Source organism: Patagioenas fasciata, chromosome 7, assembly GCF_037038585.1.
Source record: "Patagioenas fasciata isolate bPatFas1 chromosome 7, bPatFas1.hap1, whole genome shotgun sequence".
Lineage (NCBI taxonomy): Eukaryota > Metazoa > Chordata > Aves > Columbiformes > Columbidae > Patagioenas > Patagioenas fasciata.
This window is the reverse complement of record NC_092526.1, coordinates 13,875,884-13,899,687: the sequence shown is the minus strand read 5'-3', so window position 1 is coordinate 13,899,687 and position 23,804 is coordinate 13,875,884. Positions and strand designations below refer to the sequence as shown.

Sequence of the window (23,804 nt, the reverse complement as noted above, 5' to 3'; positions counted from 1 at the left end):
GTCCAGATAAGCAAACTAAAGCATGTTACATGAAGACAGGCCAACACAGCAGTGTTTTGAAGCCATGTTTTGATTTTTTTCTGGAAAGGAAGCATGTCAGAGATGCTATTCCTTAACCAGGTCATATTGAAGTTTCCCCAAATTGTATTTGCCCCCTTCCTAAAGCAATAAAAGTGCTGCTAATAACACGCAGTGCATTTCTGACAATGGCCTGTAGGAACGAGGGGTAAGCAAAGACTTGATAGAGAAACGTCCCTGAAGACCTTATTTCACTAAAACAGTCTCCGACCTTCACTTTGCCCAAGTAGAGCCTCCAAGACAGGCTGCAACGCATTTATCCAGTAAACTTGTCACACAAGACAGGCTGTACTGAAGTGCTCGGTCGGGCCCGCCTTTGCTGAGAGGTAAGAGGATCTCGGGTTGTTTACTAGAAAGTGTTGCATAATTGGCTACACCAGGTAAAAACCAGGCTGGCAGGCTCTGTGGGAGCCATACTGGATAGCACTTCCCAGCTGCCTGGGTCAAAGGCTTGCATAACACTGGGAAAAATAATGTCTATCTGTGATATTATTTGAAGTGTAAACTCCATTAAAAGTATGATCTACTGTAATTTTTTCCAGTTAAGTATGTGATTTTGGATTTCTAAGATATAAAAGCTATAAAAAGACTACCTTATTGTATCGACATATTTTTTGGTTAATTTTAGATCTTGTGGCACTCTCTTGGTAAGCCATTTCACACATTCAGGTAATTACCTGATGCAATTGCACGTGAGTAATGCACAGATGCACAGATTTGCTTTATCCCTCCTCCATACAATGGTTGCTTCCAAGCTCTGATGAAGTCGGTGCAGTTACTCCAATGTGAGATGCATCAGTCTCATCTTCACACCACACAGATACATAGAGTGATGCTGTCACAGTTTTGTTTTAAACACTTTATTCCAAGCTGAGTCTTTAAATTTATGTTATTTGACTCAATAAATGTTTGATGGTCTCAGTGTAGCATCTAGTGGAGAAAGTGTAAATAACAGAAAAAAAACGCGAAGCAGGAATGTGCCATTAACCCTTGTGCATGGCAGGGATGGAAATGTGAAGTGTCGGGAAGCAGGAACACTCCCTTCCCCACATCATTCAGCAAAACCCTTGAAGCGTGACTGCAAAGCAGCCACAGTTAACTGGGTACAATGCAGGGCTTGTAATCCTGGCAGAGCAGGATGATATCACTGGCTCAAATTCAGCTCAGGAAGGTCTCTCTGAGGTACGCAATTGATGGGAAGGCAGATTGTCCTTTAGAAACTTCCCTACTTGGTTTAAATGTGCTCTTGCTCCAGCAGTAGTTTCTGTCCTGGCTTACAATGAGTTTTGCATTTCTTCCGTTCATGCTAATGCTGTGTCCAGTGTAACTACAGACCCAGAGCTACTGGTCCCCAGAGCCCCTGCACAACCCAAATGGTGTGGGTGTTGCTGCAGCAGCTGGTTGGACTGGAAACATCATAGCCAGGTCTGGCTCAGAGGGGGCTTGGCTCAGGACTAGTCCTGGACCTGCAGCATAGCCAGACCTGGCAGGGCTTGGGGAAGTTCTGAATGCACAAGCAAGATGGGAACTGTTCCTGCTCCCTTTCTGCAGGAATTTGAAGGCTTAGCTTTTGAGACCTATCAGATCTCAGCAGCTGAAAAACAGGGTCCTCTGTGTAATTATTTAACAACACCAAAAAACTTGAGAGTTACATTTTTAACTTTTTTTTTTCCTGTATGTTATTATTGTATCCTGTTTACAAACAAAGTAGAATGGAATATCTATGGCAAAAGAGAAAAAAAAGCTTCGTTTTCAATAACCATGAGTCTTACAAATAAAAGAAGACTTGTTTTATAATAATTTTCTTCGAACTTTATTGCAACTTTTTCATGTGCATAATGTGTTTGGTATTTTACAGGGTGGTGAACAAAGCAGCACAAATCTGTACACCAGAACCTGCCTGTAGGCACAGCTGATAGTGGAGAGTCCTCCAGAAGCACCACTGTTAGGGGAGGGAGACAGCTATGAAATTAATGATGGGATTGCAGAGCCAGTTCCTCATGATATGGCATGGAAATGTGCTGCCTTGAGCAGGAATAGGAAGTAGAAGGTAAGTATGTCCCTTATTAGAAGTACCTCTAGAGAACACTGTGATTAATCAAAAATTATCTGAGATACAATTTACTTGCAATTCATGAGGACACTGTATATTGCCCCATACATGTAGCAAGCAATTAGGGAAGCATCTGCATTAGCCTGGTAGCACTAAACAACATGTAGCAGGAGACTCAATGGTTACCCATTCTGTATTTGTCCTTGTTAAATCTTTTAAGTAAGGCTGAGGTGTGTTCAGATCTGTTTACTCCTTCATCCCCATTAGCAAGCAGAAAGGTATAACGTGGGGGGGTTCTCGTTGTCCTGTCTTGGTGCAAAGATCCTGGCTGACAGTGCTGCCTGTGAGCAAGGAGGCTGCCGGCTCATCTCCCCAAGTGCCTGTCAGCTCTGTCCTCATGTCAGTCCAGCCTCTCCTTACTTGATGTTTTCCTGTTCCTCTGAAATGCTGGGGGTCCCATTCCCCTGATCCCAGAACAAAAGCCCACTGGAGTCAGGATAACTACCCTGTTTTTTGAGAACTTAAGAAAGCGCAGCAGACATCACTGAAAAATATCTCACAGCAGTCCAGTAAGTGACAGAGCCTGGAGCTGGAGAGAACCAGCTCGAGAATTTTACCTTTTTAAGTGGAGAGGAGTTACTTTATGCATGCTTGCTGCTGCCCTAAAGGTGACTTGGGAGTCTCAGTAGCAACACTATTGGTTGTGAGAGGCAAGCATTCAAAAGAGAGTTTGTTTACAAAACATAGTTACATTTTAATTTGCCCTTTTTTTCCCTGGATTTTTCGACTTCCGTATTTCCAAGGCCCCACAACTATCATGACTAGAAACATTGTTAATGGCATTCTTACCGTCAGAACTATGGCTGCTTATAACAGTAGTACATGAAAGCTAAGATTCTTAGATAATAAGCAAATTTCTTGAGCTGTGGGCAACATTACAGACCTGCTATAGATCAGATAAAAGCCACATTAAATCTGCAATTGGTAGCTTTGGTGGTGGTGTCACCAGAGAGATGAAGCTCTGAGCCATCCCGTCCTCAGTGTGTGGTCCCTTTGCAGTTGGGTAAGACAGGTGCAGGTAGCACACCAGTGTAAACACAATACAATGCTTTATTATTTTCAATGCAGACTACAGTTCATAGGCCTGACAACTCACTCGTTATTGGCTTCTCTGTTCTTCTGTGTCCCTCCTAACCCAGAACCCAATATTTCATTTGTGAAAGCATCTTTTCAGGGCTCTATCCAAGTAACAGAAGTGGAATAGTTTGGAAACTTCTATCAGCTCTCTGGTCCTCTTGTCTTCACTGGTTATTTCAGAAGTTGCCACTTAGTACACTCCGTCCAGACTATTTTTAGGGTACATATATTTTTAAAATAAAAAAAAAACACACCACCACCAGCAACATATACAATCTTTTTGTATTCTTGATCTGAAAATGTTTTTTTTACCCTATTAGAAAATGAAGTGAGCTGAATTTTGTGTAAATGTTGATTTTTTAAAAATTATAATTAATGTACCTAATTTCTATACAATCATCTCAAGCTTTCTAATAATTTTTGCTACTTATAACATGAACTTTGGAACTACTTCAGGAGGACAAAGTCAATGTTCTGTGAATCAAAAATACAGAACAAGTTGTACAGTTCCTGGAAGAACGTAACTGCTCAAAAATCTCTCTTGACAACTTTTAACTACTTTGTTAGGGAGGCTGGAGTGTGGGTGTACCAGGAAGTAGTTTGCACATACGTTTTTTTAGCCGAGTTGCTGCTGTGCTGTCTTTTGTCTTTTTCTTAGGAAAGGTCAAATTTGGCAGTTCTCTGTACTGCACACTCAAGTAATGGTTAATGCAAGGGAAAAGCAAACCACAACAGCCAATAAACATTCTTTCTCTTTGTAAAGAAGCCTGTGAAAGGCCAAAGTAACCAAACACTAGGGTGTTTTTTTAAATCCCCGGCAACAAAACGGGAAGGGATGGCAGAGCAGTCTTTTTCTCCTCCCTTCTTTTATATGTATTTGTGTTTCTCAAAAGGTTTCCTGATGTTTTATTTGAAACAGACCTGAAATATAAAAACTCCCCATCTGAAAGTCTGAGCTCATTCCAGTGTTTGCCCTGCAGATCAAGGAAACAAATCCAACAAAACCAACTTATTTACAGAGGTGGAATGTGTGTGGCTTATCTCTACAGGCTGCATCAACATAAGATAATATAATGCCATGGCCTTCCCTCAGAAGTGGAGATCTTGGCAACAGAAATGCAAATAGCATTAAGTACGAAATGCAGCAACCTGTGCACATACGTGTCATTAGAATCTCTGCCACCTGACTTTTTGAAAGAAAACTGTCTACCTGCCTGAAAGTTACCCACAATTCAGCCAGATACAAGTCAATGTAAAGTTAGGGAGGGGGGAAAAAAGGCTTATAAAGATGGAATCTGCATGCCTGAGCTGCCCATTTCACGATACTATCTGGAAATTCTTTTTGTTACTATAGAAAGAAATCAATAGCAGAATTGAGCTAATTCCTTACGAACTGAGCCGACCACTGTTCTCTTACTTTTTGCATATTTCTTTCTCTCCTCTCAAATATTCCAGAAATTTTCTGACAAGTTGCAAAGCCAGGAGGCTGTGGTGGCAGCTCTAAGTGCTGGGTTGCTTAATGATGGACTTAGAAAAGGCAAAACCTATTTTAAAACATGCAACATAGCTCAAACCAAAGTTACAGGCTTGCTGCAGAAATTACTGGGTGAGGTTCTCTGGGCTAAGTCAAAATGGAGGTCTAAGTACATGGTCATTTTTGGCTTTTTATCTATGCAAGTAGTTTGCCTAAAATAAGATCACTATGGATCTCATTTCAAAACTTTGATCAAATCCCTTTGAAGGTTCTAAAAATGTCCATTAGATGTTTCATTCACTAAAATGTTTTAGCAACATTTCTCATGTTCAATACTCACAGTTCCAGGATACGCTAGGAAACAAAAAGTCCGAGACAGATGTCTTTTTGCTCCAGCCGTAATATAAGAAAGACTTAACTGACTCACACCAAAGGTCCAAGTAACCTCGCACCCTGCAGTTGCCTATAGTACAAGGCCAGAGCAGTTATAGCTTCATTTCTCCTCCTATTTACCTTCTCAGTTTCTGGCAATTTAGGGACAGAAGTGGAGGCTCTGCCCATCTCTCTGCAAAGCAGTCTTTCTTCCCTTAATTTATCTACTTACTTCTTGCAGCCCTTAGTATTTTCGGCATCTAAAGTATCTCATGACAATGAATTACCCAAATTAAGCAGATGCTGTTTAAATAGTACTTCCTTTTGTTTGTTTTACACCTCCACCTGAAAAAATATTATTAGATTCAGCCTAGTTCTCATAAGAAATGAGTAATGGTTCCCTGTTCACCTTCCCCATGTCAGATGTGGTTTTTAATACCTGTGTTATGTCTCCCATTTGTCATCTATTTTCCAGGTAGTCCCAGAGAACTTTATCTGTCTTACTTAGAATGCACTTCGTATTTCTGGTAAATTTGGTCTCTCTTTTTTCTGATATCTCAATCTGATGCTTAAGATGCTACCAGATGTCGAGGTGGTATAAGCAGAATTTGGTGTTGTATTAAAGGGAAGAACATGCTTGCTGAAGATTTATGCAGTAGCATTATGTTTTATGTTTGCTTTTTCATTCTCTTCTTTCCTTAGCAGTCCTAACTGCCTCTCTGAGCACTTGAGACAACAATTTCAGAAAACTATCTATGCTGATTGATATGAACTAATTTAGAGCCTACTATGTTGCACAGGTAGAGAGGTTTTTTATTTTCCTCTCGCGGACATCTCTGATCATTACATTTTAGCTGCTATTTTATCACCTACCAAGTCTTTATCGTGATTTTTTTTCTTTTGCTATTTTGCATGAGCAGTCTTGGTGTTGGTTTTCCTGAATAACTGTGAATCACTGGAAAGTACTGTCATGTCACTGTTCAATCCTATTTCACTTATTACTCATGAACACGATTTAAAGCATAGGTCCCTTTGGAATCTCACTGGGTACTCCCTTCTTTGTGATCATTTACCTATCCGTCTTCCCTTTGAAGCAGTTACTAATCACAGGAGGAGCTCCCTTCTTCTGCTTTGCAAAATTGTTTTGGGAGATCTGTATATGCTATTGCTTAATCTAGGCTGCATGTTACATGTTCTTCATGTCATGCCTAGAGTCCCCTTATTGTTCAGACTGAGAAGATACCAGGAACATGCTCTGTCTCCCTCTGTCCCTACATTTGAATTTATTTTCTGTGGAAATCAGACTGAGGGTAAAGGCAAGCTGGGAAGAGAAAGAGAGGGGGCAGGAGATAGCACAAGATGGTACATGCTTGGTCTTCTTCCAACAAGGAGTTGGAGTATTGCTGAGGACTGCAGTGTCCCAGTGTTTATATGAAGTCTATATAAACCAGTTCCTCTTTACCAATATTTGCTGACATTGCTGACATTTTAAAAGCACGACCAGATTTGCAGTTTCCATCTCTTTCCTTTATAGGTGATGAGCCATGTGTTAGACTGACTGGCTGTTGTTTCCAGGTTTTCCCTGAAGTCTTTTCTAAAAATTAGAATGTCATATGCCACTTTCCATTCTTCCCGAATTGACTTCACTGCAAACCATAAATTACAAAGCACAGTTCATAGTTTGGTGATTTCAGATCCAATTTTTTTAGAACCCTGGGGTGAGAAACACTTTGTCCTGGCAGGCAGGTACGGTACATTTACTGACTGGCTCCAAACCCATACATACCGAGTTTTGTGGATGTTTTTTTTTTTTTTTCTGACCATGCCCCTAAAAAAGGTTTTATTGTGGCAATCACTTCAAACTCTGCTGTAATGAACACTGGTAGGAAAAATGTACTTAGCTTCTCTCCTGTGGTTTCCTTGAATGCTCTTATACCTCTGTTGCCTGCTAGTTCCTCATGCTCTCTGGCAGATCTCCTGTTCTTCATGTATATAGAAAAGGTTTCATGCTTAAAAATATTTTTTTTGCCTGCTTTATTATGGTTTTATATTCAACTTGCCAGAGTTTATGCTATTCCTCTTTTTGACAGAAGCAGAAAGTAACAGTATTCCACAAGTGAATGCACAGGTGGCATGCACAAAAAGCTAAGGTATTTGCAATGGGTATCTAAAAATACAACCTTGTGGTACACTGGTGTATGTTAAAGGCAAAGGAGCTTGTCAAAGGCTGGCTGGAGGAAAAAGGATTTAGCAAAATGTGCTCCAGTGTCTGTAGGTACTAATGCTTCCATCAGCTTACATTCTCTTCGTATTCCTAGAGGGTTATCTTTTAAATATATTTTTCAGAGAAATACAGTCTCCAAACTGGATAGTAGCTGCAGGAAGCTTAGTTTTTATTATTTCCACAGTATTCTAATGACAAGTATTGTGGAGTCCTATTGCACCAGGTATTGCACAAATGTAAAGAGAAAGCGAGTCCCTGCTCCAAACAGCAAAATGACTGTAGCTTACCCAGGACACTGCTGAACAAGTGCACTCAGTAGTTATGTCAATACTGTGTTTTAACAGTGATCCCAAAGCCAAGTTCAAGCACAAACTTGCCCACTGTTCATACTGATCGGTGGCACGCTCCATGCAGGACTGGGCCAGTCTCACTGTGGTTGTGCCCCTGAAGTTTCCATGAGCAAGGAGTGTATGCCTTACTTCATAGAAAATGTGCCTGCTATTAAATATACATTACAGTTGATCTTAGTGTTAAGATTAAGTGCCTTGTCTCCTGCCCCTTTCTCAGCTAAACCCCACCTGTGGTGAGAGTCATTCATCTTGAATTGCTTTAATGCAGTGCTTAAGTATGTCATCTTGGCAACAAAGCAGTTTGCATACTATTTCAGTGAGAGGTTTAAAATCCCATTCACATTTTTAATACACATTTCTCTCACATAAATTATCACAGCTTAGCTGGCAGGTCTTGCATGAGTAATAAGGTTGTTGGCACAAACATGTACCACAGATCTAAAGTAAAGGAGAAGTTTTGTTTGTTCCTATGTTTATAAGAAAGCTGTGAGGTTTCACTTGTACAAAATGGTTTAAGATACTGATGTTTTACTAGGAGGACATTACTGGTCATGAGAAAACACATCCTCCCCAAAACACATCAGCAACAGTACAGATAAATCCCCATGTGCCAGTTTGAAAATTAATGTCTTGCTATGTGAAGCATCTATGCAAAAGGCAGCTTTCATGGCTTGTATGCGCAGGCAGACTGTAGTTGAAAACTTGCTCTTATATAAAAGAGGCAGGCTACTGAAGGAGAAGTGAGCTGAATGCACTTTTTACATATGAAAGGAACATGCTCTCTTTCCAGTAAATAATGACAGACTCACATTTTGGTTTGCTTTCTCTCCATTCATAATTTTGGGAAGTGATTGCTCAGGGTATATAACACATCTCAGAAATCAGAATTCTGCAAAGTAAGTCTTCTGCTGAACTCCATGTTATAAGGTCTGAGCAATGTCTGTACACAAATACCCTGCAATGCAGTTTTGTTCCATTGATGTAAGAGCACAAGCTGAAGAACTTTATCTCAACATCTGTTTTTAAAGCATTTAGTGCTCTTGCAATGTAGGCCTGACCTGCAGTACTTTGCACATGGTAGGAATGTTCCACTGCCTTTATTTAGGGCTTTGAATCAAGCCTTCTGGAAGCAAAAAATTACAGGAATAATAGTATATTGTGAGGAAATAAGTTTGGAACATCCAGCCTTTAATATCTGTATGTGCTACCAATTTTGTGTTAAGATTAGCAAAACATATATTTTCATAACAGCTCCAGGTTACATTTGCCAAACAAATGTTGTGTAGTTCTACAGTCACACTGAGTGGTTTGGATTGCTTCTCCATTATACACTTTGTATAAAGTAATGTGTTAATTATTGTTATTCTCAAATTGGACATAACTGTATGTTTGACGTAAACCAGGCAAAAGTAAAGAAAATTATATGAAAATGTGATAGGCAGACTTTGAAGCTTATGTGCCACTGGATTAAAATGTATCCATGCAATTTGTGAATACATTTTCCATGATCTGAAAGAGAATTACCAGGAAACCAAGACAACTTTGCAGCTAAGGATCCCTTTAATGCACAGAAGAACATATCTTGTCTGGTGCTTCAGAGGCTGGCAGTAGTTCAGAAATGCAGAATGCAGTTATTGGATGTCTCTAGATGCACCACAATCAGTGTGTCAATATAACTATGGAAATGTTTGAGAAGAGCTGGAGCAACATGGATAGAGTAAGAACTAGCATTACTGATGCTCTGTGTGTTATTTTGGGGCTTTATAAAACCATCAGCCTAGGAATTCCTCAGTCCAGGAGAAATGTTCACATTTCAAACTTTGTCATGTTTTTTACAGACTTCCATTAATAAAGTTTAAATAACAGCAATTAATGAGTGTTTTCTAGTCATGATCATTAAAAAGTCTACTATTTAAAAGTGCCCCAGAAATTGAGAGATATCTAAAATTCCTGCATGACAGACTTCCCCAAACTCAGTCTTCCAACCTCTGATTCAACTTAGTCCTGAAAGAAGATGCGACAGCTGGAGAATCCTGAGTGTCCTAGTACTCACTCAGAAAAAGGGAGAGGAGGCTGAAAGAGCTTGAATTATTTAGCCTAGTAAAATGAAGTGGGTATGACTGCTTTCTAAATAATAATTGGGGGTAAATTCTGCTAAGACACAAGGGCTATTTAAGCAAAAATACAAAATTTGCACAAGAACAATTTAGGCTGGAAATGTACAGATGACTTCCAAACATCAAAAGAATGAGATTTTTGATACCTTCCTAATTAAAACAGTACATGTAACATCCTTTAGTACTATTCTGTATCTTGCTATGGTTTGGAATTTACGGTGAAATCCAACAACTCATTCCCAACCACAGAATATATGTGTATGTCTAGAGCTCATTGTGACAGGTTGTATGTTAATAAATGGACATGACATTTCTCACAAAAGCCTTGCACCAACTTGTATTAAACTGAGTCTTGCAAAGCAAACCTTTCCATGGGTGCCATGGGAAAATCTTTATGTGTCCGAATGGCAGAATGCGCCCCATACTTTGGAGAACTCTGGCAAGGACTCACAGTCAGAAATGACTCTCTAGGACATTTGCAGGGTGAGGCTGGGTGCACAATGTGGTCGTGACAGAAAGTTAGCCCATTAAGACAGCCCAATTCCCCCTCTCTGTCTCATGTCCTCCCACAGTCAGGATTTCGACTACCTGGCAGCCCTGATGTCAAAGCAGACCTGCTGCCATTTGAGTGACATGGCACCACAACAGTTAGCTGCATGTCGCTGAAGCACGTTATTGCTGCTCTTCAGCTGAGCAGTATCTCACGCCCGTTGTTAAATGCCACCCTCAGGTCTGCTTTCTCATACCACCCGTGTCCCTCCAGTCCTCGGCTGCCTGTCCCTCGGGAGGGTCCGACCCTCCGCACCCCAGGGGAGTCCCCAGGCTGCATCTGAAAATGCCGAGGGGCTTCCCCTCTCCCTCCCCTCGGCCAGGGACACGCATAGATTACCGGAGCGGCTGCGGCTACAGCCGCCTTTCCACAGCCCCCCCTCTGGAACGGGAATCCCCGCTCTCCCCGGGCCTCGCTGCCCGCAGAGGGTGGTGCTTCGGGTTAACGTCCCGTAGCCGAAAGGGGGGCCAGAAGACCACAGTGCGTCTCCTACGGCCAAAACCTCCCTCAGGAACGACCACGGACCCCGAGCAACCCGAGAACAGCGGTTCGAAACGGCCACCTCCAACGGCTCAGTAGCTGCCCCCACGAAACGGCACCGGGACCGATGGCTTCGATGACATAGACGGATGTGCAGCACCGCCCCCAGTGATTGATGGTGGACCCAACCAATCAGGCAGTAGGATGAACTCTCAGGCCTGCCTTCTCTCTTTTACGGACAGGGAGCTGAGCCAATGAAAAGGAAAGGTCACCGCCCCTTTTCCCTTGGGCTCTCGCGAGTTTACCGGGCTGGCTCCTGTCCTCCCCGCCCGCCGCCGGGTGACTGCGCAGCCGCCATGTTGGTTGCTATGCTGCCAGTGCTGCCTGCATGAGGCGGGAGGGCGGCTATGAGGGGAGGAGGCTGCTGTTCCTCCCCCTTTCTCCCCCACATACGCTCACTCACCGGCAGAGAGGGCGCCTCTGTAGAGCTCCGCTGCCTCTCCCCTCCCCGGTCCTTTTCGCCTCTCGGCCGGGGCGACTACCGGTGTCTGTGAGGCAGCGCCGTGCCCCGTGAGGGAGCGCCCCGACCCGCCGCTGGGCACTGCCCTGCCCTGCCCGCGCCCCGGCTCCCGCCTCGCCGCCCCCTCTGGCCGGTCGCTGTGAGCAGAAGGGAGGAGAGGCCGGAGAGGGGATCTGCCGCCTTTCACTCCGAGCTTCCCCGTCCCTTCTTCCCCTTGCTCCCCGTCCCGGTCCCTCGGCCCAGTCGCCGCAGTACGATGTGGTCCTCGCCGCTGCGGCTGGGCGCGGGGCGGCTGCTGCCGCTGCTGCCGAGGCTGCGCCTCGGGCGGTCGCTGCGGGGGAACTGAAGGCAGCGAGCGGCGCGCCCGCTCCCGCACGCGGGGCTGCGGTGCAGCGTTGCGCGCGCGCGCCTCGGCGGGTGCCCGAGCGTCTGCGGCGGGTGCCCGAGCGTCTGCGGCGCGTGCCCGTGTGCGCGCGCGGGGGGTCGCGGGGCGGCAGCGGCGAGCGGAGCCCCCGCGCCTCTTCCCTCCGCCGTCCCCACTCCATCTGCAAGGACGTGGCTCTTATATGAAGGTAAGGCGGCCGCCGGGGCGCCCGGCTCTCTGTGCTGGGGGGGAGAGGGGCGGCGGGGGGAGGCTGTGCGCCGCATTCCGTTGCTGTGACCCCCCCCCTTCGCCCCTTCCCGCCGGCTGTGGGGGCCCAGGCTCCGCCGCACCCCTAGCCCCGCTCCCCCTCAGACCCGCTCGCTCCCCCTCGCCCCGCAACTTCGCGCACAGGTCGCCGCTGGCGGAGAGGGGCTCCGCCGAGAGCCCTTTTGGTGGAGTGGGAGGCGTGTGTGGGGGTGCCCCTTCTGTTCCCCCTCCTCCGAAAAGCGAGGAGAGCCAGCCCCGCTCCGGCCGAGGGGGTCGGGCGGGCTGGGGGCGGGGGGGAGTGGGACAGTCGGCCCGCGGGAGCGCTCGGGGAGAGCGGCGGGGGCATGTTGGGGTCTGTAAAAGGTGGTAAACTCAGCTGAACGCTCAAAACGGATATTTATTTATTTTTTTGTTATTTATTTTAGTGTGTTTAATATGAAAGTTTGCGTTCCCGTGCTTTCTAGGCACATGTGCACGTTGCCCTGGTTATGGGCAGGGAAAATGGGTTTGAGTGCTGTCGTTGCATTCCTCTGGTACATTTTTAGTATCTCCCTCCAGCAGAAGGCTTGTATAATCGCGTGGCTATATGCGACAGAGGCTTTCGGTGTACCTGGTGATGGGTTAACTCGTGTGTGCTGTTGCAGCACCAGCTGGAAGGAGAACGTCTTTTTCCTTTCAAAAACCTCCAAGAGCTAGTTGCTAAAACTAGGTAGCTGCCAGTGTAGGTGAAATGTTCCCACTACTTGCTTATTCAAAGAATATACGTTGTTCAGATGTAATATATACGTGTACGAACTTTCTGTTGCTACTTATACTCTTCCAGGACTTCAGTGTGGCCAAGCTGTTATAATATTTTTAACTGTGAGATAGGAAATATTTATGTGATTTGTGTATTACAGAAGTGCTAATGGATCTCAGCTGAAGAATAATTGTTAGGCTACAGTATGCACATACATTTTCTCACCCACGGGGCATTTCTCTTGCCCTGAGCTAAACTCTTTTGAATGGTGGGGGGGTGGGGGGTGGGTTGTGAGTGTATGTTTGTCTGCTTGTTATTGCCAAGTAACTGCCCTGTAATGGGGGGAGCCACTGGTCTGTTCACACACATGCAGACATTTATGAGCTCGTGACATCATAGATATGTGTTAGAGGAATATAAGAATGAGTTAGATCAGAAATGGTAAAACCATTTTCTCCGTAGATGTGTATATTGTAGCAAAGTTTTCCAGTTCATTTCCAAAACATAAATTATTCAGTATCATAATCTTATGGATGCCATTTTCTTCACAATGGGTTTATTGCTTCGCTGACCTAAAAAGTTGTTTTTATATATTGGCAGGACTCTGACTTGCACCATGTTGATAAAATATGATTCCGGGTGATAAGCTTACAAATACATATATGTGCGTCTGTAAGTTTCCCAGGCACATTTATGCGTTATAAACTCAGAAATACAACTGTTGGATTGGTTTTTTTGAGATAATATTGTTGTGATTACGGTTTCTGTTTATTTTCAGATTATGTTCATGTTTTTATTTGCATTTTTGAGTTAGCTTAAATGTTGAAATGCAAATGCATTTTCCTCAAAAGCAGAAATGTATTAGTATTTTACCTTTTGGTACATTTTCTTTCTGTTTGCAGTTACGTTTGCTTGGCATCAAGTTCACCTACCTAGGGTTTAGTTTTATGTTTGTTTATTGTACAGTAAAATTTTCCATGGAATGTTTTGTTTGCTGTTGTGCTTTACATTTCTGTTGTCCTGCTAACGCCCAACTTTGGTTGTACTTAGCAGTATTGATTGAACACCCTTGCTAAAAATACTTTCAGAGTTGGTTGTACTTACACTGTAGCAGCAGGAAAGTTAAGCCTATACTGTTTTTCTTTGACCAGTCCTAGTTTATTATTAGCTGTTATGTTTACAGAACATGAATAAAAGCAAAATCCTGCAGTTTTAGCAGTGATGCTAATTGTTCTGTAGAGTGGATGACCCTCTCTATTGATGAACAGAGTTCATGTAGTACTATTTACATGTCATTGCCATTAGCGTATTTGGAACATAGGGTAAGTTAATACTCAGGGTGCATCATTTTGGCTCTGATCCTGCAGTGACCGCTGTTGGGGCAGTGGGATCCACCTACACAAAACTTGCTGCAGGAACTGGAGCTCAAACATTCATTCTGTAGACATCAGGCCGATGGTTATCATGAGCATTTGCTGTGTGTGTTTTGTTGTTAACATTTGTGTGGCGTGTCATATAGGCTTTTGCATATGTAAAGAGCTGCAGGGTTGGTGCCCAGAGTAACAGCCTAATACAGTAGTCTGTGACTTGATTATTTTGTGAAAAAGAGGGTTTTTTTTTTAATTGCTTTCATACTGTAACTCAGCAATACTGACAGGTCCTGGTCAGCATTTGGAGGTTCCATGTCACTAGGGTCTTGTTATCCTTGGTGGGTTATGAACATTTTGTTGAATATACATAAAAGTTTTGTGCATTGATTTATGTTCACATATACTCAGTGTACTTTGCAAACATATTATGGAGAACTGAGTGGAAGTTACAACTTTGAATATGCTGGAGGGGAAGATACTCAGGATGGTTCACTTAGTGACATAAACTAATCTATAGATGGGAAACAAAGACCAAATGGCTTGCTCGTGGCAGTTTAGACCTTTGGACAAGGTACATGAGTTTGGTTAAGTGTCTTCTAAAAATTATGGTGGATTAAAAATTATTCTCTAACTTTTTAGCTGGTCGAAACTTAGATAGTAGACATATACATGCTTTTTGGTTGTTGAAGTCTATGTTAGATTATTTCTCTTAAATTGATAAATAGCACATTTCTGTGGTCTGTATTCTGCTACCATTAGTTGATTCTGTCTTGTCCCTCCCTGCCCCCTTGGTTTGGGTTTAAATTTGGTAGAAGATCACATGAACCCTGTGCCTTCACATCCTGAATCTGTGTCACCTCATCTCCATTGTCACCGATTATAAAAATGGTCAAACAAGAGAATCTTTTGGCAGATGGCTGGCTCTGCTGTTTTTTTGTTTTTTGTTTTTTTTTTTAAATACCACACTTTCACTCTGGTGCTGTCACTTTTCATAAAATGGCCAGACAAAATTCTTATGGGTTTTATTGTGTTCCAGCCTAAACAACTGTAAAAATAGTTTGTGAGTGCATATAATATGAAATTGTTTGTAGTTGAAAGAAGGAACTGTGAAGGTGAAAGAAAAAGGGGAGGGGAGAGTGGCCTGAGCAGGAGACAAAACCGAAAGAGCTGAACAGTGGCCTGATAATACAACAGCAGGTCTTTGCCGTCTAGGCCAGCTGTTCATATATGCTTGTTTGGGAGCAGAGGCTGTTTTTACTTGAGGACTTGTAATCCGTCAAATTAGTACAAAGGGAATTTTATGTAGGCTTTTGAGAGCCTATAATTTCTAAAATTTTGCAGTTTTCTGGGATTTCGCTCTGTGATGCCATAGAATTACATATCTGCAGGTATATGTTCAAAATCTCCATTCTTATTTTGGAGGATTTTAGAATTACTGGAGAACTGTTGCTATTTATCACTTACAAAAGAAATTACTTCATGTTTACAGTAGTTAATGTCTTCACGGAAGTTTTATTGACTTGTCGACATACTAGAATGTCCAGATGTAGGTTAGAAGAATATGGTCTTTTTATGGTGATGTGTGTCACAGTGTACTAAAGCCTGTGCTGATTGTACACACTGTGTCCCAGTACCTGCTACAGAATATTACAGCTGATAGGTGCATAATGGCTCCGGTAGATTGGACAGACATAACTAGGGGGATTTTCGTTTGAAATGTGAGAATTGAACCAGTTTGTCCGTTCTCGGCTTATGCACCGTCAAAAAAAGACTTGGAAGGGTGATGCAATTAGGCCTCTTCTGACATACTTCTTGGACAAGCTGTAAGGTGCAAGTTGGATGCTAAATGCAATTCTATTTGCATGGTTTGTGAGTTATTCCCATTTCTACAGTTACATGAGAAAGGGGGAAATGGCTAATATCCATTTAAAAATAAACAGTCTTTTAATTATGAGTACTTACGACCTGTAATGAAGAATGCTCTGGGAAACGTTTTCCCTGAGTAGAGAATGAAGTGCGGTTGCCACTTAAGAGTTTTCAGGCCATCCATAAGATTTAAGAGGGTAAAATTGATAATCCACTTCTATGGCATGTATGCTTTTATGTCACCTTCCTGGCCATTCCTTATTTTCTGCAGGGTGACTAGCTGAGGGAATAGTGACTGAATTATTCTGCATGACCAAAGCCCAAATCTTCAAATGGAAATCAAATGTAGTGCTGCTAGAGATTAACATTTTCCTACTTGGATTTTTTAAAATTGAAATGGTGTAGATTAGATTGAAGGTGAACGTATTTAGTTCTCCTGTCAACCTGGAGTTTAGACTTTATATTAAAAATAGGTGAATATCTGGTATTAAATGCTGAAAACCTTGTTCTAACTGGTGCATGTTTGGGGATGATGTACCACTCTGCAGGCTTTAGTTGCATGTGATTTTGCTACTTTGTTTGTTAGTTTTCACAAACTAAATAAAAAGCTTCATTTAAATGTAAGGAGTTGTTTGTTTGTTTGTTTGTTTGTTTGTTTTAGGAGTAACAACGTAAATTGGTTTAGTTTATGCCTATTAACTGTGTTTGGGTTGAACAAAGTCCTCACTTATGTTGTCTCTAAAAGGATATTAACTTTAAAGACAGTTGAGCATACTTTAGCTTTTCCTGAGTCCTTTGGCCAGTTTGTGTACCAACATCTCTCTGCCAGAAAATAAACCAGTGACCAAACAACCCAAACAATGTTTTGTGTCTGTTGCAAAAGACAGAAGTGAGAAACAAGCTGTATCAGTACTGCACTGAAACTGTGTCTAGTGAGTGCAACTGAAGTTACATAAAAGATGTTTTCTCAAATGAGAAAGTTATTCTTAGATTCTATTTTTCCAGTTTGTTTTTTGTAGCATCAGTCAGGTTTTAAACCAGAAATTGAAACTATATATGCAGCAGATAGCTTTTCATGGAAACCAAAGCAGTGGCTGGTAAAACATAAGAGCCTGCGGTGGCTCCTTTGTCTCAGAGAGATGCACTAACATACTTTATCTTGGAAGAAGGTTAGCAAGCAAGATTCTTGTGTTTTTCACAGTGGAAGGTGGTATTTGCAAAAGAGTCAAGTAAGTGGATTTGATGCACTGAAAAGCTGTGTTTTTAATTTAAGAGATTCAAGTGTGACATACCAGAAACTTGTGCTCCCTCTTGTCTGTGGCAATAGGTGTGCAAAGCTGAACAAACTTCATGGTTCAGCCTTTAATAGAAACAGCAATGTTGTTAAATTCCTCTGTCCCTTAGGCAGAGAAATTACCACCTTTTCAGTAAGAACACATAGAAATATACCAGTCATTGGAAGAACAATTGTCACTAATACTGCTCTCTGGACTCCCAAGTTAGCACAGTTTTGTCTGGATGAACAGATAATTTCTTTATGGGACATATTTCTCTCAGGACAGGAAAAGATGGTTCCTAGATCTTGCCATTGTGATTTGATACCTTTCTTTAAAAGAAAAGGCAAAATAATTTAGGAGGAAAATCACACAATAAAACTGGTGTTTTTTGTTGTTGTAGTGTTGTGTTCCGCTACCCTCTCCCCGCCCTGCCCCCCATCTTGTCAGTGAATTTCGAAGTGTTTTGGAGAAAAAAACTTGTCGTTTTTTCCATGAAAAATTGGCTTTGGAGAGAGTTAAAATTACCATGTCACTTTGTCTGTCTTGATAATTGCAACAAGATTTTATTGTCATCTGAAAAAGCAGTGAGAGATATTTTTGTCTTTTGATGTGTGGATAGCATTGAAGATGACCAGTGCTGATGACCAGTGATGTGCTGCATTGTAAGTTGTATTTTCCCCATACAGATTGTGTATGTGCTCTTCATGTCCTAGCTTTGTATTGTGTTTCTAAACTGCATATAGCCTCAGTACTGTTTTTAAAATGTTTTACTGAGTTCATATGGTGCCTCTATTTAGAAAAGGTGTACTTCAGGAGAAGGGACATGTATCAATTAGTTTGACTTCTTAAAAATAAAATTTTATAGAACATGGCATTTGAGTTTTAAATCACTGGGGCCTGTAACCTCCAAACTGCTATTAAGGCTTTGCTTGGAAGAGCTTCTTGGCTTTTTTGGGAAGGAGTCTGCTTTTACGATTGATGCCACAGTCTGTTTTTAGTATTTGAGTGCAAATGAGGCCATGGGTGAGTCTTGGGAATCCTCATCTGCAAGTAATTCCACACTTAGTATGTTTTAGGCTCGCATGTTGACTGTGTAAGAAGATCCTGCATCCTGTTAGCTCATTGGAATGCACCTGCTTTCCATGGAGCTGATCTCTTTAAATCCAGTTTGGAAGGCCCTTTCCAAATGTAGTGTCTGAAAGACTGAAATCTGACTGTCTCTGTAAAACTGAAGGGATGTATCACCTTAGTCTAAGTCTGAATGGAGAAAAGAGGAAAGAGGAAAAGAACAGCTGCCCTGCCGTGATTAAAAATGCATAAGGTTTTGGAAACCACAATTAAAAAGGAAAGGTGAATATGGTAGTGCTGGGTGTTGTGGTTGGTTGGTTTGTTTGTTTTCTTGTTTTGTGTGTGTGTTTTTTTCAATATCAGCAAGTCTCCTGACCTCATTTGAATATTTTTCAGCTCCCTTGTTTTCTGTGAGCTTGGATTATGCTGCTGATTTAGGTGTTTCAGTATAGGGCTAATACAGTTGCTTCTAATCATGCGTCTAGCATCTCTTCTCAAGTTCAGTATGTATGCAGCTAGGTAAGGAGGGACAGAACATTAATGATGTGAGAGTTTTTTTACTTTTTTTCTAACCCTTTACTAATTAAGATTTTACTTCAATTTTCATTTTATGCTAAATTAAAATATACCATATAAGTCAAATTCATAAACCACTCAGTTTGGAAGTGGCCTGCAGTTTTTAAACCTTCAGATCTTTATGTTTGGGACTGAGGAGTAATTTAATTTTGGAGAAATTTGTCAGGAAAACTTACTATTTTTTGCTTTGCTTTCCTGTACGGTGTGATCTGCTTACTTTTTTTTTTTTTTTTGGGTCTTTTCCCTTAGCTCCTAGTATAGGTTTGAGTCCTTTGTTCTACAGCCCTGAGATCTGCTGGGGGAAGTGACTTAGTGTGAGTGTGTGTCTGGGAGGGGCAGAATGCGGTTGTTGCTCCCTGGTTTCTTTTTGTAAAGCCAGTTTTGACTTTTCACAGTCCTTGCACTTGCGGAAATGGGATTATTTTCAGATTTTGCTATAGTTAAGTAAGTTTTATTGCATAATAGACATATCAATTCAAATATCTCTTTCAAAAACATGCTCTTTAAAAGGCTGAGATAGAATAAGAAAATGAGGCAAGGGTAACTATTGAGGATGTATATAGTTACATTTGGAACATAATTTCTCTGTAGAAGACAGAAAATAGACTGAAAGTTAACATTTGACAAAAAGTCCTCTAAGAGGAAATTCCTACAGGAGAACTTCATTCTTGAGATTAATTAAATGAAAGATTAGAAATTCTCTAGAGAGCTGTAAGCTATTTAATAAGACTGAAGTAGGGAATTAAAAGACTCAGTTGTAGTTACCAGCAGAGGCATTGCCTCATTTTTATGATCCTGGTGCTGCCTTCCCCCCCGTTACACATGTTCTCTGCCCTTTTACAGGAAAGCCCTATATGCTGCTCTTTCATGCTAGATGTTTTCTGCAGAAGGATTTTCATAAAAAGCATCCCTCTCTGAATAAGGGTGCTCTAGAGAATAACTTATTTGGCATTAAAAACCATAACAGTCCTGAGAAAATAAATAAAAGTGCTTTGTAGGTATTATACTAATGAAACGTATATGAGAGAGGAACTTGAAAGAGAAACATGATGAACATCTGAAACTTCAGGTAACATTTAGCCACCTTTGAATAGAATTTATGTTGCCAATAAAGGTACTTTGTGCAATCTCGGTTTTCTATTTCTAAGTTATCTTGATGTAAGCATATTTCAGTCTACCTCTGCAGAATTTCTTTTCCTGTGTCTTCCAAACAGATTAATTCTAACTGTTCTGGGAAATTATTTTAGTTACTCTGGTATCTGCAAAAGGCATTTTCCACTTAATTCTCCCGTGTTGATTCTGAATATGTTTTACATTCTGCTGCACCTGCTGTGCCATGACAATTGTGCGTGTTTTAGCAGTTGTGTAAAATAAGCCATAGACCTGACTTGTGTTATATCTCCAGAGATTGATCCCTCATCTGAGGGCAGCATGTAATAGCAAATCGTGTCATCATGCTAGGGAGAAAAATGTATAACTGCAAATTATCACTGGATTCCCCAAAATAGAAATAGTTGTTGGAGTTCAGCAGAATTATTGTGCCATGAGTAAATGGGAAAAATAGGAAAAACGAGTCCTTACGTTTGCTGAGTAGTGCTATTATAACAATTTTAAGCTGCTTCAAGATAAGTTACTGGCTGCTTAAGTCATTAAAGAGAAGCACACTCTGTGATGAGATTTCTTTTTTTTTCAGAAGTGTTCATTACTTTCCACTCTTAGGTCTATGAGAAGACAGATGTGGTCTTCAGTGAAAATAAAGATAGGCTGATACGGAAGTTCTGAAGATAAACTTCTTAACGCTATTATTTCTCTGTTGTAAATGGAAAGGCACATTCTAAAAATCTGCTTTTCACATTTAAATGACTATAATTAGTACTCAGAAAAAGCCACAGTGAAACCTTTTGGCAATGTATAAATATATTTATTTTCATAACATTTAATGTTAAACCATAATACATTGTCAGATTTCAAAGCAAAACTCTAAAAAGGAAGAGATGCCCTTCCTAGTGGCCATTTATTGCATTTATAATAAAATTTGTGCCTACATAAAAATTTTTAAAAAGTTGACAAATTAGTGTTACTTTTGTTGGAGCTTCTGAAGTATGGAATTGTGCTTGAAGCTCAATTTGTTATGTACAATTAATAGAAAGCAAATTGTGCTTTAAAGGCCTAACATTTCTGAAGTTGAGGTGGGGTTCCTTGCTAGACAACAGACTCGTCTCCATCCAGTTACCTTATAAATGCTTGACTGTATTAAGGATGACATAAAAATGAATGAATGGTTATGAATGACAGCATTAAGGACCCAGATCTCAAGCCTTCAATGCACATCCAGCATTTGCAGAGAATGTTTTATAATATATATATATATATTCCTAATAACTGTTAACTGTTAACTCATGTGGCCTAAAATCAGTAGGGAATAAGCTTTTCACAAGTTGATGTGTTTAGTGTCCATAATATAATTGTATACTCAGATATATCTATAAACATGCTAAATAAAGTATCTTCATATTGCTATACAGTGGGCAAAAGGATGGAGTGATAACATTTTGAAATTCTAAAACAATAAATCCATGTTTTACGATAGAACGTACTTGAAGGGTATGCCAAGATTTTTTTAAATGATATTTGACAAGCAAATACCAGTGTTCATGCTTCCTCTTCAAGAGAGGTAGGGAAATGTATTTTGTATATTGTTTTTGTGTTGGACTTAATAGTTCCTGCCAAACAGCGTTGTACATGCTTGCACTTCAAAAAAATGTTGAAATGTTCTGTTGACTTTTTGAAACTTTTTTTGGCAACACTACGCTTTCCATTTATTTTGTCCCTTGTTTAACAGTTTTTGTGTGTGTTTTCAAAAGCACTTCCATTCACCATTCAAGGAATTCAATAGAATTCTAATAGGAACTGCACATAAATAACTACAGAAATCAATGCTTCAATTCAGCCAAGAGTTTTTGTGACTTCAAAAGCCACAAGAGCATTTATTATTAGTAACATACAATTGACTTTTCTTGTATTATCATTTTGCATAGTGATTTGGTTTTTGCCGCTACAACAAGATATTTGACAGTTTCATTTGAAAATGATGTATTTACATTTGGCGTTCCAAAACAGTGTAATTTTTATCTTTTTCATGAAGCTCTATTCATTTTAATTTGCATATTCAGCTCTGTGTAGACGTTGTCAGTGAAATATTCGCTGGTGGATTTGTCCTCAAAGGTCAACCAAATGTTAAGCATAGTCTCCTATTCCTGTATTGCAATTAAAATAGTTAAAAAAAAAAAAAAAACTTTAAGGAATACAGTTAGATTAATTTTTGTCTGTTCAATTCATACGATGTCAAGCATATCCTCTCCTCTGAAATGCTCAATTTCCTGAGTATAACAACCACAGAATTAACCAACCTGCGACAGAACAGGCTTCTCTTGGAAGTACTTCAGCCTTTAGTATTTGCATTACACCTCAGGCTATGTCAGCTGTAGCAGTCCTTTTGATCCTGAAGTTTTTGGGTGGATTATAGAAAGTGAGATGGTCTCAAAGGAAGTTTTTTCATCACCCTAGAAGCTTTAGTAAATTGATGCTTCTTTTCTTTTGAAACAGCCTGAAATGGATAACAAGATGATATGACATGTAATACAGCACTGCGTTCAGGAGTGCTCAATGCCCTGCAAATGGGCCTCTTGAGTGCTGTGCCTTTTGGGCAGCTTTTGCGCACAGGTTCTGTCAGGTAGTTCAGTATTATCATCTCGAGTGGAAAGCACATCCAGAAGGAAACTGAGCTTTGTTTTGATTGTCAGGAGGGTACTCATTGATTAATGGATTTTTCATCATTAATGTTTTATTTTTCGCTATTGCTGATAGTTTGAAAAACAAAGCCAAGTTACCAGCAGGGGCTTTAGCCTTCCCCCACCCTCCTAATCTCCTAATTCTTGCTCACCAGCAGGTCTGGTTCTGTTTGAGGAGGATGAGGTGGTGTTAGGAACTGCTTCATGGCATTTCATGTTGTGAAGCCACTGGTGCTGAGACTTGCCACCTACCCCTCCCGTTACCTTGAGATGCAGATCAGCAGTCCCATCCTCATCTACCTTGTCATGTGAGCAGGTGCTGGTGGTGTACGTGTGTTTTGGCAACTGAGAAACATTTCGGCAAAGTGGAGAGGGAGGGAAGTAGTGTCTGCCTCTAGTCCTTCCCTCTCCTAACATTTGGAGTGGAAAGACTATGCAGGTTAAACTTCTACTGCACCTTGAGGAAGGTTTTAATGATTTTGAGGGGGAAGAGAGGCATGGTAGAGCATGGTGAGGAGCAAGACTAGTAAGACAGACAGTGTCATAACTGCAGTTCCATTAGTGCTTAGCGTTGTCACTTGGAATTACATGCATTTAGGATTTGAGTGCTGTCATGGTGTTATCTTTAAAAAAGTAAAAAAAATAGAGGAAGTGAAGTCAGACCTTCTGTTGGTTCCTCAAAGTGCTTCCCCATTTCTTTTTCCCACTTCTGTCTAATTCAGATTGCATTTGAGTCAGCTGCTTTCACTTAGAATCATATAATCATTTAGGTTGGAAAAGACCCTCGGATCATTGAGTCCAACCATAAGATAACTCTAGCACTAAAAGCCTCATATGTCTTTTAAACCCCTCCAGGGATGGTGGCTCCACCACTTCCCTGGGCAGCCTGTTCCAATGCCTGACAACTCTTTCCGTGAAAAAAAAATTTCCTAATATCCGATCTGAACCTTCCCTGGCGCAACTTGAGGCCATTTCTCCTTGTCTTATCACTTGCTACTTGGGAAGAGAGACCAACAGCCTCCATGCTGCAACCTCCTTTCAGGTAGTTGTAGAGACACTTAATGTCATTCAAGCATCCAGAAAGTTGCTATGGTATTGTCTGTATTTCAACTGACTGATAGGCACACCAAA

The 23,804-nt window shown here is 41.2% G+C and overlaps 1 protein-coding gene across 4 annotated transcripts in view; it reads left to right on the top strand.

The window, feature by feature from the left end:
- The first annotated feature begins 11,773 nt into the window (after positions 1–11,773).
- PTPN4 (protein tyrosine phosphatase non-receptor type 4) overlaps positions 11,774–23,804 on the top strand; it is a 112,289-nt gene continuing 100,258 nt past the window's right edge. For all 4 annotated transcript variants that reach the window (XM_065840809.2, XM_071810871.1, XM_071810872.1 and 1 more), the window contains exon 1: positions 11,774–11,927. The gene's annotated coding sequence lies outside the window, so the exon portion shown is untranslated. The remainder of the gene's footprint in view (positions 11,928–23,804) is intronic.